Raw genomic sequence first — 18,667 nt, forward strand, 5'->3', positions numbered from 1 at the left:
CCAGCCCCTTCAATATGTAGTTTGTGTTTTTGTTGTTGTTTTGTACCAAATCCCCAGAGAAATTTTAATCAAAGACCCCTGCTGCTAATTGACTCTCCTTTTGGCCCAGCTGAAATTGAAGGTTCTTCTCCAGAAAGCAGGGCTCTTCCTGGAGACAGGAAGTCTTACCACCCAGTTGCTGCTGGGTCCTAAAGCCAGGAGCCACGTACACAGTTGTTGCTGTTCTTAGCGACTGCTAAGTTGTGTCCGACTCTTTTGCGACCCTGTGGACTATAGCCCACCAGGCTCCTCTGTCCATGGGATTCTCCAGCCAAGAATACTGGAGTGAGGTGCCATTTCCTCCCCCAGGGGATCTTCCCAACCCAGGGAATGAACCTGTGTCTCCCGCGTTGCAGGCGGATTCTTCACTGCTGAGCCACCACGGAAGCCCATGCCATACACCGTGGAGGATGTTTAAATGCCTAATTTTACATCAAGCCAATTGCAATGGCTTGATTCATATTCGTTTGCTTTGGAGCTTTTCAAAGATTTCACTCCATTAAAAAGTCGATTTGAAACAAGCATACTTACGTCAGTTAGATTTATTTCCTCCACAAGACATGGCACTCAAAATTTGTGAAAGAACTCTTCTTTCTGCAGTGGGATAGGGCCACACTCATCACTGTTTGGAACCAGATTTTATTTATGGTGGTTCTGGTCGTTTGCAAAGGATGCCAAGTGCCAATAAAACTTCACTTATGGGCGCCGAAATGTAAATTTCATATCATTTCCATGTGCCACAAAATAGTTTGACTCTGACCCTTTTTTTTTTTTTTGACCATTAAAAAATGTAAAGGGACTTTACTGACGGTCCAGTGGTTAAGATTCTGGGCTCCCGTTGCAGAGGTGACACAGGTTCGATCCTTGGTTGGAGAACTAAGATCCCACATCTCTCAATGCAGCCAAAGAGTAAACAATAAATTTAAAAAAAATTTTTTAAGTAAAAATCATTCTTGGTTTGTGGACTGTACAAAACCAGGCAGCCAACTGGACTGGAGTTGGCCTTGGGCATGGGCCATGGTTTTCTGGCCTCTGCCTTGTGATGAAGGATGGAGTCCAGTGCATTCACAGCCTGTTTCCCCCGAGAGCCCCCACCAGCCCAGTCTCTCTGCCCTTCTCCTGGTCCCCACCCCCAGGACACACACACTTCCCTGCACAAGGTTCTTGCTCTTGAACTGCCCCACCCTCCCCATCTACCCCACCCTCACCCCTCCACCCTCATGGGAAGGTCCTGCTTATCCCGCAGTGTCCATTATGAGACAGTCTCAGGTTCCCTGCCCCAGGGTTTATCTTCCCAAGTTCTACCTGGAGTCAGCACCTGTCACCTTTGGCTCCGATGGCGTTATTTGTGTGTTTCCTTTTCTCTCTTCCCTGGTGGCTCAGATGGTAAAGAATCTGCCTGCAATGCAGGAGACACGGGTTCAATCCCTGGGTCAGGAAGATCCCCTGGAGGAGGGAATGGCAACCCACTCCAGTATCCTTGCCCAGAGAGTCCCATGAACAGAGGAGCCTAGTGGGCTACAGTCTATGAGGTCCCAAAGAGTTGGACATGACTGAGCTACTAACACTTTTCTCTCACACACATTATAAGACCCCTGAGGGCAGAGATCAGGTCTGTCTTTGTGGAGCACCAAATAATTCGTTGAATTGACTCTGCTGCTGCTAAGTTGCTTCAGTCGTGTCCGACTCTGTGCAATCCCATAGACAGCAGCCCATCAGGCTCCCCTGTCCCTGGGATTCTCCAGGCAAGAACACTGGAGTGGGTTGCCATTGCCTTCTCCAATGCATGAAAGTGAAAAGTGAAAGTGAAGGCGCTCAGTCGTGTCCGACTCCTAGTGACCCTATGGACTGCAGCCTACCAGGCTCCTCTGCCCATGGGATTTGCCAGGCAAGAGTACTGGAGTGGGTTGCCATTGCCTTCTCCTGAATTGACTCTAGCTCTTACTAGATCAAAATCTGACCATTCTCTGAAATCATTTCGCTTATTACTTTCTAGTAACATAGGGCCTCGTGAGAGATTTGTGATTTCACAGTTGGGTGACTTACCCTAGGAGTCCCCCAGATCATGATTTTCCAATGGAGACATAACATAAGTTGTGTGTAACTTAAAATTTTCTAGTAGCCATGGTCTCAAAAGTAAAAACAGGTGAAATTAATTTGAATAATATTTTTTATTTAACCCAGTATCTACAAAATATTTTGTTTTAACCACAGCATCTATATGAAACCATTTTTATTGAGGTAGTCCATATCCTTCTTGGGGGGCTAAGCCTCTGAAATCCAGTGTGTGGTTTACACCCAGCTCGCATCTCAGTTCAGGTGGGCCACATTTCAAGAACTCAGTAGTAATATGTGGCCACCATGGACATATTGGACAGTGTGGGTCAAAGTGTCAAATGAGGTCAGGCACAACCTTTAGATCATCCTGAGTCTTTTATTGATTGATTGGCTGAGCGAGGTTCTCTAATTTTGGTGCGAGGGCTTGGTTGCCCTACAGCAGGTGGGATCTTAGTTCTGTGACCAGGGATTTAATACACGTCCTCTGCATTGGAAGGCAGAATCTTAACCACTGGATCACCAGGGAAGTCCCCATCCCAACTCTTTTTAAAAGACAACCACTTAAAACGATAATAATAATAATAATAAAAGGCGACCAGTCTTTGAGCTCTTGACTGTCTTCAGTCCTTCGTAGTCTCTCAGTTTGAGGTCACTCACAAGATCTGAGGAGCACAGGTCCCCCCACCTCAGATGTTTGCCATTTTCTAAAGTGATCATGGTTGAACTTTGTGAACAGGTGTCCACGCCTGGCGGCTGGGCAGTTGGATCCCAGAATTCTCGAGGGACCATCTGGGGACTTTGGGATCCTTGTGGGCAGTTCCTGGAAGTCTGTTTACTTCCCCTCTTCCATTACAGAGCCGAAGTCATATCTTTTCACTGTAGAAAAAAATCCAACTCGTTTTAAAAAATAAAGAAGAGAAAGAGAGCCTCTGGCTTCCCCCTCTTCTCTCCTCCTGCCCTTCCCACCAATGGTAAAGTTCAGTGCGGTTGCTTTCCAATTTTGTACACAGATAAAACATCCTCACTGATACTTTCTTATTCTTTCATCGAAATGTAACTGATAAAAAATTCACCCCTATGTAAAGTGTACAATTTCACGGCTTTTAGTATCCTCACGGGATTATACAGTCATCACTGCTATTTCTAGAACATTCCATCACCCCCAAAAGAAACCCCCTGACCCTCCCGCAGCCTCTGGCAGCCATTACTCCACTCTGACTCAGTGGACTTGCCTGTGCCGCGCGTTTCCTGTCTGGCCTGCTGCGCTGCCTTCTCTCACCGCCACGTTTTCCAGGTTCGTCCGTGCTGCGGCGTGTGTCAGTGTCCCTTCCTTTTTCGTAGGCATGGGATGCTCACTTTTCTGCGCATGCTCTTCTCATCTGATATTCAGTCTGTGTCTTTCCTTGTCGCACTGTGTGTCTGCTGCGTCTCTCTATGCTGACTGTCTGAGCTTCCTCTGTACAGATGTGTCCTGAGGCACTTACTTAGCTCCTTATTAGGGGCATTTCATTCATACTTTTTCACTTTCATCAGCAACGTTGCAGTGAATGTCCTCATCCAAATATATTTATGCATTTGGTGAGATGTTTGCAGATTCCCAGAAGGGGAATCGCTGGGTGGGAGGGAACTTCCTTTCTTTTGCATTAGCTTGATCTCATGTTCTTACTCCAGTCTTGCAGCAGTGGTCACTTCCAACCATGTCCTTGCCTGAAACTTATGCCCTCTTCTCCCACCCCGGCCCCAGCACCCTCACACTCCTTCACAATCTGCTTGTCCTTTACCCTTAACTTCCGGTCTCATTCACAGCATAGCAGGTCACAGAACTTTGGACAATCGGGTGAACTTGTGTGTCCCTGCCTGACCACCAGGAAAATGCACAGTGATCGCCCCCCTTAGATCTGCCTGGGATTTCAAAGATTCTGGGGCTCCTCACCCCCTCTCCCTGGACCAGCCCATTTCACAGCCCACGTGCAGCTGACTCAGCCCCGTCCATCACCGCCCGCTGCGCCGCCTGTGCCTCTGGGGGAGGCCCAGCCATTCGGCAGGTTTGTGCCGACACAAGTTCACGCTTGTTGCCTTGACTCTGAGCCGAGGCTTGCGTGGCAGCAGCGCTTCCCCACTCCCATCCCTTCCAGTTCCCTGTTGGTACGTGGTTTCCAGCTGTTGCCTCGAATCCCCATCAGAGCATTTGCTCAGCTGTGGTGAAACCAGATGACTGGTCCCTCGGGGTCATCGTCCTCCAGTGCCAAGTGGGGGCCCACTCCTGCTGGGGTGTCTCCTCCCAAGTGGGGACCCCGTTTCTCGTGCAGCCTCTAGATGTTGCTCTCCAACCTGTCTCTCCATGTCATCTGACTTCTCATAGAGTTTACACTGTGACTCTACACAAATGACACAAAACCAGGATCCAGACCAAGTGGAATAAAGTTATCCACCCCTAATCAAAGCTGTCCCCCCACTTTAAATGTAACAGATCATATGTTTCTTTTTAACATCCTTGAAGACTTCTGAGACACCTAATTTGATTTTCCTTTATTAGTGTTTCATGAATATGAAATCTTCTAGAAACTGCTTGCTTCTTTATCCTCCAGTGGTGAGGTTCACTTGGAAGGAGGGGTACAGAGCAGGAAGTCTTCATTTCTCTCAATTCTCAAACTAGGACATATTCTCCTTTCAAAGTCCTGATGGTGGGAAGCCCGCCCCTAGCTATCCCCTCCTCCCTCATTCCCGAAATTGGTTATGTTTACGGGACACATCTGACCAAACATTGTGGCGTTTTAAAAGCAGGCTTTCTTACACCTTCCCCCACGTCACTGAGGTTTTCAAACAGAAGGTCTCTTAGGAATAGTGTGTGAGAAGGATTTTTGTCCCTTAACCAAGTTTACTTCTGAAAATGGTACAAAGAATTCCAACTGAGTCAGCTCTCAGGCCTAACTTCCTCATGGTTGGGAGCAGTGCTGTATTTCACTTCTTTCCAGGTAAAGAACAAAGGGACAGGGACTTCCCTGGGAGTCCAGTGATTAAGACTCCACACTCCCAATGCCCAGGGCCCGGGTTTAATCCCTGGTCAGTGAACTAAGATCCTGCATGCTCTGGAGCAGCCAAAAAACTAAAAATAAAAAAATATGGGAACAAATTCGTTTATAGAACGTCTTTTTTGCTACTTGTCTGGCATCTGCCCATACCTGCTGGGTCATTTTCTTTTAATTGAGATAAAATTCACATAAAATAAAATTTACCATGTTAAGGTACAATGCAGTGATTTTTAGGATATTTACAGTGTTCTGTATCCATCCCTATCTAATTCTGGAAGTGTTTCATCGCCCCCAAAACAAACCCTGTGCCTGTTATGAGCCCCTCCGCATTCCCCCTCCCCCAACCCCTGGTAACTGCTAACCTAGCTCCTGTCTCCGTGGATTGGCCTGTTCTGGATGTTTCCTATAGTGGCATCCTATAATCAGAGGCCGTTTGCGACTGACTTCTTCCACTGAGCATCGTGTGCCGAAGTTCATGGACATTGTAGCAAGTGTCAGTGCTTCCTTCCCTTTTATGGCTGAATTTTATTCCATTGTATGCATGGACCACAATTTGTTTATCTGTTCATCCGGTGATGGACATTTGGATTATTTCTACCTTGGGGTTATTCCAAGTGATGCTGCCGTGAATGTTTGTGGACAAGTTTGTGCGTAAACATCGATTTCCATCTCTCCTGGGTGACTACCTAGGAGTGGAGTTGCTGGGTCATATGGTGACCAACTTCTAAAGGAGGTGCCAAATGTTTTCCACAGCAGCCACGCCATTTTCCGTCCCCGCCAGCAGCGTAGGAGGGCTCCAATTTCTCCTCGTCCTCGCCGACACGGTCTTCTTTTCCCTTGTTTTTATTATAGCCAACCTAGTAGGTGTGAAGCAGTATCTTGTGGTTTTCAATTTCGTTTTCCAAATGACTGGTGATGTTTGAGCACAATCTTTTCCTTGCCCATTTGTATACCTCCTTTGGAGAAATGTCACCTCAAAAGTGTGAGCTTCTACAATTTTCTTGCATCCACAAATTCTTTTCCTTTGTGAAATGCGCAAAGACCTGAATCATAAAGATGGGGGAGATGCGCATCAGAGCTATGTGGAGGGGGTGGTGGAGGGGAGTGAGGGTCAGAAGCCACAGGGCAAGAGGGCTGTCCTCTCGCTTCCTTGTGACCCAACTCCTGCTCTGGCTTGTGGGCACGTCCTTTTCAGAGACTTCCTGACAGCCTGCATCCTCTTGCTTGAGGAGGGAAACTGGGCAGGGATGTGGGCAATCACCCTCCAAATGTCCTTGGTCTCTGAATGCTCACATTTCCACACCAACACGCAATTAGACATGACATGGCCTGTTGGACACCTGTCCATTTATCTACCCTCAATTGTTTTAGGCTCTCCCTTAGAGATAAGAATGATTATTATTATTATTATTTTGCATTTTAAAGCAGTAGGAAAAAACAAAATTAACAATAGTTTAGAAACACATGAAATTCCATGAAATTGACATTCCAGGGGCCATAAGTGAAGTTTTATCGGTACACGGCCACACTCATCCATGTACGTATCAACTGTGGCAGCTTCCGCCCTACATTGGAGGGGCTGAGTAGTCTCCGAAATGAGCATCTAACCCTAAAACATTCACTGTGGGGCCTTTTACAGGAAAAGTTGGCCAAGGGCTGATCGCCTAGTTCTTCTGGTTATATTTGACCTGCATTGGGTACAGCATCGAGTGTGTATGAACATGATGCTGGCTTGGAGGTGTGTGAACACTTGGACGTGCCAGCGCTGTTTAACGTTATTTTTCACTTCTTTTAAGACAAAGGGGATAATATTTACTGTATTATCTTCTCCCGGTTGCTGTAATTAAAGAGTCTTGGTCTGGCCACACCCATCCTGTAGGCCGAGTCCCCTTTCTTCCTATGTCCATGAGGCTGGGCCTTCCCCTGTTCCCAGCACCCTGGCTGTTCTCTCTGAGAAGCCTCCTCATCTTTCAGGCCCGGTGAGCCGGGCTGAGTTTAGACCAACACATGGAGTGGGCAGGTCCTCTGCCATCAGGAAGCTCCAGTTCTTCTTCCTTCGGATCTCCTGCTCACCAACACTCAGCCCTGGTAGCAGTCCCCTGTGGACAGGTCCCTCTCAGAGGGTCACACCTGCTCTGGAATTTGGTGCCCGAATCATGGCGCCCAAGAGTAATTTCTGAAATGAATCACTGCTCATGTGGGAAATCCAGCATCTAGAACCATTGTGTTCATGTTGGAACAGATGCTTAAGAAGTCAAAATGTGGGGACTTCCCTGGAGGTCCATTGGTTGAGACTTCATCTTCCAATGCAGAATCTGGTGGTGTTTGCCACCTGGCCGGAGATCTAAGATCCTGTCTGCCGTTTGGGGTGGCCAAAAAAAGGAAAGAAAGACAAGAAATAGACAAATATCTGAATAAACATTTTTCTAAAGCTGATATTTAAAGGGCTAATAAGCACATGGAAAGATGCTTAATATTACTCATCATTTAGAAATATATGAATCAAAACCACAATGAGATACTGCTTCACACCATTAGGATGACTAGTACTGAAAAAAAAAAACCCAGAAAATAAAAAGTATTAGCAACAGGATAGAGGAGTTGGAAACCTTGTGCATAACCAGCAGAATGAGAAATGGGGCCGCTGCCGTGGAAAACAGTACGGCGGGTCCTAAACAAATTAAACATGAAAATTACCTTAAGGTCCTGCGGTTCCTCTTTGGATAAATACCTAGAGACTTGGACAAATACTTGTACACCTGTGTTCACAGCAACACTAGTCACAGTAGCCCAAAGATGGAAGTAACCCAAGAGGCCATTGAAAGATGAATGGATAAATAAAATATAGTCCATCTGTACAATGGACTATTATTCAGACCTAAAACAGAAGGAGATTCTGACACCTGCTACAACCTGGATGACCCTTGAGGACTTGATGCTCAGGGAGAGAAGCCAGACACAGCAGGACACACACTGTCTGATTCCACTCATAGGAGGTCCCTGGAGGAGTCAGATCCACAGAGACAGGAAGGAGATGATGGGGCCAGGGGCTGGGAAAGGGGAGGGGAGTGAGTGTTTCATGGGGACAGAGTTTCAGTTTGGGAAGTTGAGAAAGTTCTGGAGATGGATGTTGGGGATGGTTTCACAACAGTGTGAACGTGCTTAATGCTGCAGAGCTGTGCCCTTAAAATATGGTTAAGCTGGTAAATTGTATTATATATATTCACCACAATTTAGAAATGATAGTGCATCTTGCACTCCACTTGCATTTTGCGGTGTTGCGCTAGAGGAGGCATATTCTTTCATAGTTTGGACCTTGTTAAGTCCCAGCTCTCCTGCCAAACCTTAGGGTCACAGCTTTAGTGAGGGCCCTGAGAAGTTGAGTGACGTGGCATTAGCTCATTTCGCTTCCACACCCTCACTTGGGAAGTTTATACTCTTGGGTTGACAGGCCTTCCTAGATGAGAAAGCAGGGGAGGAGGGGAGACTGAAGGCCAGTCTGGCCACTCACAGGTGTTCCTGCACCAACCACCAGGCCTCCTGGGCTATTCTGGGCAGGTGCCCTGTGCTTGGGAACCTGGGCGCAAGAAGGTACATCACAAAGGAAGAAAAGTAGAATCGATGTGTTCAGAGTCATTTGAATGCCCGTATGATAGCAGGTATTTTTATGCTAGGACTTCCCTGGGAGCTCAGGCATAAAGAATCTGCTTGCCAAACAGGAGATTCGAGTTTGATCCCTGAGTCTGGGAGATCCCAGGGAAAAGGAAATGGCAACCCATTCCAGTATTCTTTCCTGGGAAATCCCATGGATAGAGGAGCCTGGTGGGCTACAGCCTGTGAGGTCACAAAAGAGTTGGACACAACTGAGCGACTAACACAAAATCATTTTATGTGAATATGAAGATGAGTAAAAATGAAAAAATTTTTAATTAAGCGTTTAAAATTTTGTTACGTTGTTTAAGACATGAATCTTAAATGACCCTCGGAAACAGCACAGCATGCCCCATGCAGGGGCCCAATCTGGCATGCCACCTGTTTTTCAACAGGTCCCACAAGCTGAGAATAGTTTCTTCATGTTCCAGTGGTTCAGAAAAGGAAATCAAAGGAATAATATTTTGTGACACGTGAAAAACATATGAAAAGCAAATTTCAATGTTCATAAATTAAGTATTATTAGAAGAGAGTCAGGAGTAGGGCGAGGCCAGTAAGACGGTCATCTTGGACACAAAATGTAAGGAAAGGCCAAAGAAAACCCAGCCATCAACACAAATTGTATCCTTTTTAAATATTAATTTTTTAATTGAAGGATAATTGCTTTACAGAATTTTGCTGTTTTCTGTTAACCTCAACATGAATCAGCCGTAGGTATACATATATCCCTTCCCTTTTGAACCTCCCTTGCATCTCCCTCCCCATCCCACCTCTCTAGAGTAGTTAATACAGAGCCCCTGTTTCAATTTCCTGAGCCATACAGCAAATTCCCCTTGGTTATCTATTTTACATATGGTAATGCAAGTTTCCATGTTACTCTTTCCATACATCTCACACAAATTTTATCTTGATGCAGTATTGGAAAAAAAGCAAAATCAGGGATTTCCCTGGTAGTCCAGTGGTTAAGAACCTGCCTTGCAATGCTGGGGACACTGGTTCAATCCCTGGTTGGAGAACTAAGATCCACAAGCCACAGAGCAGCTAAGTCTGCACACTGCCAACTTCTGGAGGCCTTGCACCACAATGAAGATCCTTTGGCCATAACTGAGACCCAATGCAACCAAATAAATACATATAAATGCATATTTAAAAAAATCAAAATCAATGCCAGAAAAATCCATGATGAGCACTATATCAAAATCTTAAAGACAGGATTAGTGTCTCCAGTTTTTCTCATCTACCCCAGGTTCATTCCTTGTGGAAGGTCCTGGGCAGTTTTCTAGAGACAGTCACTGAGTAGAGTAGCCTCAACAGAGAATTTGGGGCCCATGAAAGCAAAACCACTTATGTTCCGGCCCTTTATAGAAAGTTTGCCAATACTTGATTGAAATCAATTTATTCTGTTGATCCCAAACAGCAAATATCTATTAATATAACCAAAATACAAATTCAACACTTTGTCCATTGCCTCCATCTTGGGTGCTCTTTTTTTAAAAAAAATGAATGGACACTCATATTTCATTTTTGGATAATGGTATTTATAAGTCAATAAGGACAGTTAATACTGAGCTCATCAGTAAGTCAACGCTTGTGGGCTGTGATAATCTACCTGCATGAAAATAATAGAGGCCACTACTTTCTTTTTTGTTTCAATATTTATATATTTGGCCATGTTGGGTCTTAGCTGCAGCATGCACTCTTGTTCCCTGACCAGAGATTGAACCCCGGCCCCTGCATTGGGATCAAGAAGTCTTAGCCACCGGATCACCAGGGAAGTCCCCATCATTTGCTTTCGTGTTGACTAAATACTGAGTGAGTGAACCCTTCATTCACTGGGGTGACTGTGCCTTGGCTTCTTTGCAAAGTCCTGTCCATCTTCCATATCTAGGTCTTCAGAAGCTCGATTAGGAACTTATGAAACATTAATGATCAGTAAAGTGCCGCACAAGCTTCCTCCTCCCTAATTCTCCTGCTTTCACTCTTTATCCCAGTGGTCTGAAAAGAGGGCTCTTCTAAGAACATGAAAAGTTGAAAGTAAAAGTCTTTCAGTCATGTCTGACTGAATTCTCCAGGCCAGAATACTGGAGCGGGTAGCCTTTCCCTATTCCAGGCGATTTTCCGAACCCAGGGATTGAACCCAGGTCTCCTGCATTGCAGGAGCTACAGGGAGCTCCTGTACCAGCTGAGCTACAAGGGAATCCTCTAAGAATATAAGTGAGATGATAGTGTACCACACACCCCCACCCCTGGGGCTTCCCTCACAAGCTAGAATAATATCCTGACTTTTGGCTGTGCCCATGGAGTCTCTGCTGGAGTCTGTAAGCCCCCTGCCCTCCTCTACTGAAAGGCCTTTGCACCCGTGACTCCTGGTGCTGGGCGTGCTCACTCCCACCTCCCTGCAGGTCTGGCCTACTCTCGGGTCAGTGCCACCCTCCATGGTACCCCTAACTGGCCTGTCAAGGCCCCCTTCTCCCCCAGGACCCCTGACTGTCCCCCGTCAGATCTCTGGAGTCACCTTGTGTTGCTGGTGACTGGTTTCTTGTCTGACTCCCCTGCCCAAGGATGTTGGTGCCCCAAGCTGGGCTGTCATCACCTCAGAGCCTAGAGTAGTGCCTGCACTTAGCAAATTCATGCTGTTCCTTTGGTTCATTAGTAGTGGACAGTTACATACACACACTCCCAGATTCTTGCAACCACCACCCACCCAGAGGGCAGAGAGCAGTTCCAACACCCCAGTACGTTCTCTTGAGCTGCCCATCTACAGTCAGACACTCAACCGCCCGCCCCCCGCCACCATCCCCTGGCCACCCTGCTCTGTCCCCAACCTGCGGTTTCACCTCCACAACCTCATTTAAGTGGAGGTGCACGGCATGTACCTTTACCTTTTCTTTCAAAAACTGCCATTTTAACCACTTAAAAAAAATAATTTTATTTATTTTTGGCTGTACCAGGTCTTCACTGCTGTGCAGGCTTTTCTCTAGTTGTGGTGAAAGGGGGCTACTCTCTAGTTGGGGGGCACAGGCTTCTCATTACGGGGGCTTCTCTGGTTGCAGAACACAGGCTCTAGGGTACTCGGGCTCAGTAGTTGCGGCTCCTGGGCTTTAGAGCACAAGCTCAATGGTTGTGATGCATGGGCTTAGCTGCTCCGAGGCACGTGGGATCTTCCCAGATCAGGGATGGAACTGGTGTCCCCTGCTTTGGCAGGCAGACTATTCACCACTGACTCACCAGGGAAGCCCAGCATGCAGCTTTTGAGACTGGCTTCCCTCACTCACTTGATGCATCTGAGACTCAGCAGGCTGATGGGTGTTGCAGGAGTTTGTTCTTTTTACCAGAGTCGTATTCCATCGTGTGAATGCACTCACATCGTGTAAATGTGAGTCGCTTTATTCAGTACGGTTTCTTTTAATGTTCAGTGTCAAATTAATATCAATATTAAAGACTCCGGTCATGAGAGTGGCAGTGTACTGTAGACCAAGTAGGTTGAACAGTACGGGTATTCCCTGCTGAAACAGCATGCTTTAGGTACAGCCTGCACATTTGCAAGAACTGACTTGCCTTCAAGTGCTTACAAATGTATCACCATTTTTTAAATGATACATAAGTAATACAAACGGGGATTCCCTGATAGCTCAGCTAGTAAAGAATCCTCCTGCAATGCAGGAGACCTGGGTTCGATCCCTGGGTTGGGAAGATCTCCTGGAGAAGGGGAAGGTTACCCACTCCAGTATTCTGGCCTGGAGAATTCCAAAGGTCGCGAAGAGTTGGACAAGACTGAGCGACTTTCACTTCCAAGTAATACAAACAACCCTACATACAATTTTTAAAAAACCTATAAAGGGCTGTCATCTGTAGAAGTCGTTAATAAATGTAAGTTTCTCTCTCGTCCTCCTGACTCGCTCACCTCTGGCGACATAAGCGTTGTTAACAGCATGTGTGTCCTTCCTGACCTCCTAAATAGATTTACCTGTTTTATAGCGTATATCTCGTATGTGTGCTCAGTCAGGTCCAACCTTTTCGCAGCCCCAAAGACTGTAGCCTGCCAGGCTCCTCTGTCCGGGGAATTTTCCAGACAAGAACACCGGAGTGGATTGCCGTTTCCTCCTCCAGGGGATCGTCCCCACCCAGGGATCAAACCCGAGTCTCTCTGATCTCCTGCACTGGCAGGTAGATTCTTTACCACTGCACCACCTGGGAAACCCTTATAGCATATATATCTGCATTTTATATATATGTGTGGCTGCACCAGGTCTTATGCTGAGGCTTGTGGGCTCTTTAGTAGTTGCAGTATGTGGAATCTTGTTCCCTGACCAGGGATGGAACCCGGGCCCCCTGCATTGGGAGCTCGGAGTCTTAGCCCCTGGACCACCAGGAAAGTCCTGATAGCTAAATTTTTTTAACATAGATTCTTTCTTATATATTTGAAAATCTTCTGCCAAGGCACCGTAGATCTTGGAGATCTTTCTTGGAGAAAGTACCTCATTCTTTTCAATGACATCCTGGTATTACAGCAAGGATGTACCATAATTTATTGGATGATTTCCCTAAATGATGGACATTTGAGTTAGTTGCAGTGTTTTGTGACTTCAAATAATGCCACCCAGAATGTTGCCCATATTCCTTTTTTTTTTTTAAACAACTTTAATGAGATAAATTTCATGTACCATCACTTTGGCCCATTTAGAGTGTGCAGTTCAGTGGATTTTTGTATATCCAGGGAATGGAGCCATCACCACTAACTCCAGAACGTTCCATCATGCCAAAAAGAAACCCCATGCCTGTTAACAGTCACTCCCCAACCCTCCTTCTCTCTAGCCCCTGACAACCACTCAACCACTCTCTGTTTCTGTGGATTGCCTGTTCTGGACATTTCTCATCAGCATAATCACACACTATCCAGCCTTTCGCGTCTGTCCTCTCTTGGTGAGCATCATGCTTTTGAGGCCCATCTGTGTTGCAGTGAGTGTCCATGCCTGTCACCTCTTCGTGGCTGAATAATATTCCAGCCATGGATGGAACCCGTTTTGTTGAATCAGCTGACAGACAACTGAGGCTATGAGGAGCCATGCTGTTGTGCACATTGGTGAACAGTGTCTGTGTACCTTTCAGAACACGTGTGCTTCTGTAAGATAATTTCTGAGAGGTGGGGAAGAGACACCACTCTGGCTAGCTCTTCATTCTCTGGTGGTTCAGGCTCACACATATCCTTGGTCTCGAGAGATGCTCGGAGGTCACTTTCTGCAGAGGCAAACCCTGCTTCCGGGTGAGAACCACCCCTCCTCTCCACCACCCAGGCTGCCTGATTCTGCTTCGCTCCTGGCACATGCTCAGGGGGATACTACCTGTCTTTGAATTAGCCCTAACCTTGTTTCATTACTTCCCTGGTGGTGCAGAGGTTAAAGCATCTGCCTGCAATGTGGGAGACCTGGGTTCGATCCCTGAGTCTGGAAGATCTCCTGGAGAAGGAAATGGCAACCCACTCCAGTATTCTTGCCTGGAGAATCCCATGGACGAAGGAGCCTGGTGGGCTACAGTCCATGGGTCGCAAAGAGTCGGACACGACTGAGCGACTTCTCTTTCACTTTGTTTCATTGCAAACCCTAGGAACTTGTGGCAAAGAAGGCAATGCACAAAGGATCTCCTTATGGGGTATTAAACTCCCCCAAAAGGATGATGTACTGCTTTGAGTCTCAGGCAAGGACATGGTTCTGAGAAAGGAAAGGGACTGTGATCCCGTGTCATCTTCATAACAGCAGTACGGCAGGGTTCACTTGGAAGGAAAGCTGCCACGTTTGGCATGATGCTGGGAGAGAAACAAATACAAAGTCTTGGGCCAAAATGACGAACCCCACAAGTATGCCCTGGAATGCGTTACAGCACAGAGCACAAGGCGCTCCCTGAAGGGCTAATCTGGCGCATCTGCTTTGAAATTGCAAACAGCAAAGTGCATAACTGCTTTGGGGGTTGCAGGTATTTAAATAGGTGAACATTAGCCGCTGATCTTGGTTGCCTTCGAATGGAGTGACTTAACACTAATTAACAGCCACTGAACATCTACTGTGAGCTGGGCCATCTTTGTAGCCTTCATTTTATTGAATGAAACAACCAGCCAAAGCAGACAGAATTTGTTTTCTCTGTTTACAGAGAAAGAAATGGAAACTCAGAAGCGTTTAAGTCACTGGCTGAAGGTCGTTGCCCAGCCAGTAAACGGAGAGTCCAGGATTCAGATCCGAGTACCTGCTCTCAGCCATCGCATTGTACCCTGGGGGCGGGATACTTTGCTGGTGCTGTGTGTCAGGTGGAGGGGGCGGTTCAGATGTCCAGGACAATTTCTCCCTCGTCCACTGTGGGTACAATCAGGATTCCACCGGCTCCACCTCTGACCCTAATGGACAGATGCTCTATTTTTCAATTAGCAGGAACTGTACCAAACTTACCAAGCAACTTTTTGCATTATAGTTGGATTGGGTGCTTAATTTAAAATAGATATACTTTGTAACTTTTATAAGGTGTAAGCCTTGTAAAAAAAACTGTTAATGCTTTAGAACTCTCTCGGCTATATGAATGATGGCAATTTCTGTGTTATCCCTGCTAAAGACCCCGCCCATTCCACATCTGTCCCCTTGGTCACTTCGCACGGGGCCACCCCTCACCCGTCTTCTATCTTCCTGAGAGTTGGCCTGACCAGGGCACTGCACAGAGCCCCTGCCCCCCGGGGAAGGCCTGCCTAGAGGTCGTTAGGTGGTCCTTGTGTGCTTGTCCGTGGTCATTCACGTGTAGGGGTGAAGCACACTTGCTGTTTACTAGAGAATCAGAAAGCGGGTGGGTTTCTCTCGGTGTCCCACATCCTCAGGGATGCTCTCTGAATCAGCAGGACTGAGCAGCAGGCCAGGGAGATGCTGAGGTCCCCAAAGAGGAGCGTTCAGTCCAAATTACTGAGCTCAGCCATCCACAGTTAATCTAACCTTCAGCACCACATTTGTGTCCTGAAAAAGAGGATTTCACTTACACAAAGATGCAGTTGTGTCTTCGTGATTCCAGCCCACAGTAAGCATTAGAGGGCTTTTTTTGTTCCTTTCAGTTCAACCTTACTTTTTTCCTTATTCAAATCATTTCCAATTCTACTTGGACAGAAATCTTTCAAATATTTATCTTAAAATATATATATGCCAAAGTAGTGGTAAATGTTTTTCAAATGTCACAGTGGTCAAGCCACAGGGACTTCTAGAAGCAAGAGGAGCTGGGACCAGTGCTGGGACGTGGGAGGGTTCGAGAGGCAGCTTTTTTCCCAAGGAAGCATTTTGAGTGAGAGAAAAGAGGGAAGGAAGATGGGGAGGCTGGCCTGCCAGTACTTGAGCTAAGTTTCCTCATCTGCTTCTCTTTTCACCTCTCAAGCAGAGCTAGAACATTTTATTTCATTTCTCCCCCCAATTATCTTTCACTCTGCTTCAGAAGCTGACTTAACATGGGGCTGGGAATGGAGACACCAGAAACAGAACCAGGCAGAGCTGGGCATTTGTCAGGGGCCCTGAGGGCTATTGCTGGTTTCCCGCTCCTGGTCCTTCCCTACCCTGCACCTGTAGAAACTGTTTGCTGAGAAAAATGAAGACTCATATCAAATCTTGATGTATAATAACAGGAATGTCCTTGAAAACACTTTCAGGGTCTTCTGGTGCTTTTTTCAGTTTTGAAACTAACATTCCCCTCCCCCAAACTTTGGATGAAAATACCTTTCTAAAATGGAATCAGTTTGAGTGTATCTTCTTGGCATTAATTAGGCTTTTTGTTGTTTAGTTGCTAAGTCGTGTCCACTCTCTGCAACCCCACGGACTGTAGCCCCCCACAGTCCTCTGCCCATGGGATTTCCCAGGCAAGAATACTGGAGTAGGTTGCCATTTTCTTCTCAAGGGGATCTTCCCAACCCAGAGATTGAGCCCACGTCTCCTGCATTGCAGGCTGATTATTGTTGAGTCACCAGGGAAGCCCTTAATTAGTCTTACTAAGGCTAAAAATGTAAAATACTTCCATGATTTCTCTCCTTGGGTTTAATTAGAATAATGGATTTAACAACAATGACCACAGAACCTTGTTTTGCTCCATTTTGTCAGAGCACCCTGAGGTTTGGCTCTGGGGTTGAAACTTGCATGGGGCCATGAATAGAAGGTCCTTTTGTCCATGTAAGTTTGGATGGGGGTTTGTGATAGGGAGAGAGGAGCTGATGGATGAGATCAATATTCCTGATTTTGCCTTTGTCGCTTTATTTTCATTTCTTGAGACCTCCCTGGGTGCTGTGGAAGGGATCTCAGACCAGATTTTTGGTCCTAGGCCAGTCGAGATAAAGCTGTAGCCCAGAGACCTGAGACTACTTCCAAGCCATGGAGGGTCCTCCCCTCCCTAAAACAGGCGGGACTCTGGGAGCTGGCCCGCATCCACACATTACCCAGAGCCACAGAGCTCTGCTCTTGAAATCCTCACAGCAAGATTCTTGGCCTCGCTCGCTTATCTTGCATTAAATTTCTCAGTAATCTCACATAGTTCAAACATGACTTAGGAAGATATACGCTTTTATTTTTCTGTGCGACCCTAGAGCTTCCTATTTATGGTTGTGGGTTTGAATGTTGACCTGGCAAGAAAAATCTATGTCTAGAAATGAATTTCTGGTACTACTTGGACATGAAAAGATCAGACATGTTGATGGATTTCCAAAGAGGTTTCTAGTCACCATAAAGACCAATAAAAAGGGCAGATCGTGTGTCTACATGGAGGACAGGGCTTCTATTAGACTGTTGATGGGGAGCCATGGGGTTAGGGGACAGCTCTTGGCCTAACTTGGCCCATTCAAGCTGCTGTTTCAGAGAATACCACAGACTGGGAGGCTTATAAACAACAGAAATTCATTGCTCACAGTTCTGGAAGCTGGAAGTCTGAGTTCGGGGCACCAGTGTGATCAATGAGGGCCTTCTCTGAGTCACAACCTTCTCACTGTGTCCTTACATGGCATAGAAGGGGTGAGCTGGATCACTGGGGTCTCCTTTATAAGGGCACTAATCCCATTCATGAGGGCTCCACCCTCATGACCTAAGCACCTCCCCCAGGCCCTGCCTCCTTCCAAAGTCACATGGAGCGGTGGGGTCAGAGAGGCAGCCTGAGGGCTCCTTCCCAGCTACAGTCAGCTCCCAAGCCTGGGGGCTACTGGAGGCTCTGCTGTGAGTCTGGAGACCTGATGAGTGGTTGTGTGTGATGCCCAGCTCCCCCCAACCCCAAGTAGACTCCCGAGGGCCCTGGAATCATAACAAGTGGATCCTGTGGCTGAGGAATGGGATTGGAGACTGGGAGATCCCAGGAGGGACTTTCGGGTTTGGGGTAACCCATCTATGACTTGGTGACACCTGCATCTGGGCCAAGGCTCTGCCTTCCATCCTGGGCTGGTGGACAGACATCCATGCACCTATCCCTGGCCAGCCCCTCCTCTTTCCTGCAGGACTTCTGTTCCTGTCCCATCTGTACATGGACAAGCCGCCAGCAATCCTCACCCCCCTCCCAAGTCAGTCCCTCTTGTTTGATCCTGCCCGTCATGACACACACCTGCTGTTGCTTCTTCCATTTACAGAAACCCTCTCTCAGCTGCCACACCGTCCCTCTCTTCCTCTTTCCAGTAGAGATTCCTGACAAATCTTGTCTGTTCCTGGTTCTCTGGTTCCATAACTGTTGGTCTCTCCTGAACCTGGCCCAATCCCTGTGCCTTTTGGCCACACCACTCCCCTGAAACTGCTCTGTCAGAGTCGCAGTGACCTTTGCCTCCCTGAGTCCAGTGGTCATTTCCCCCTCCTTGGTGCTCAGGATACCACTTGCTCGTACTTCTATGTCCTCCTCTTTTCAGGCCCTTT

The 18,667-nt window shown here is 46.9% G+C and overlaps 1 protein-coding gene and 1 long non-coding RNA gene across 6 annotated transcripts in view; one reads left to right on the top strand and one right to left on the bottom strand.

Annotated features, from left to right (window-relative positions):
- The window catches only part of RFX2 (regulatory factor X2), a 90,650-nt gene that overhangs the window by 10,647 nt on the left and 61,336 nt on the right, over nt 1-18,667 (top strand). The window lies entirely within an intron of this gene.
- Nucleotides 2,454-3,575, bottom strand: LOC138441021 (uncharacterized). The gene is made up of 2 exons (XR_011257203.1): nt 3,330-3,575; nt 2,454-2,973 (listed from the first exon to the last, which is right to left on the bottom strand). It is a non-coding gene; the product is annotated as an uncharacterized lncRNA (long non-coding RNA).

Source organism: Ovis canadensis, chromosome 5 (assembly GCF_042477335.2).
Source record: "Ovis canadensis isolate MfBH-ARS-UI-01 breed Bighorn chromosome 5, ARS-UI_OviCan_v2, whole genome shotgun sequence".
Taxonomy (NCBI): domain Eukaryota; kingdom Metazoa; phylum Chordata; class Mammalia; order Artiodactyla; family Bovidae; genus Ovis; species Ovis canadensis.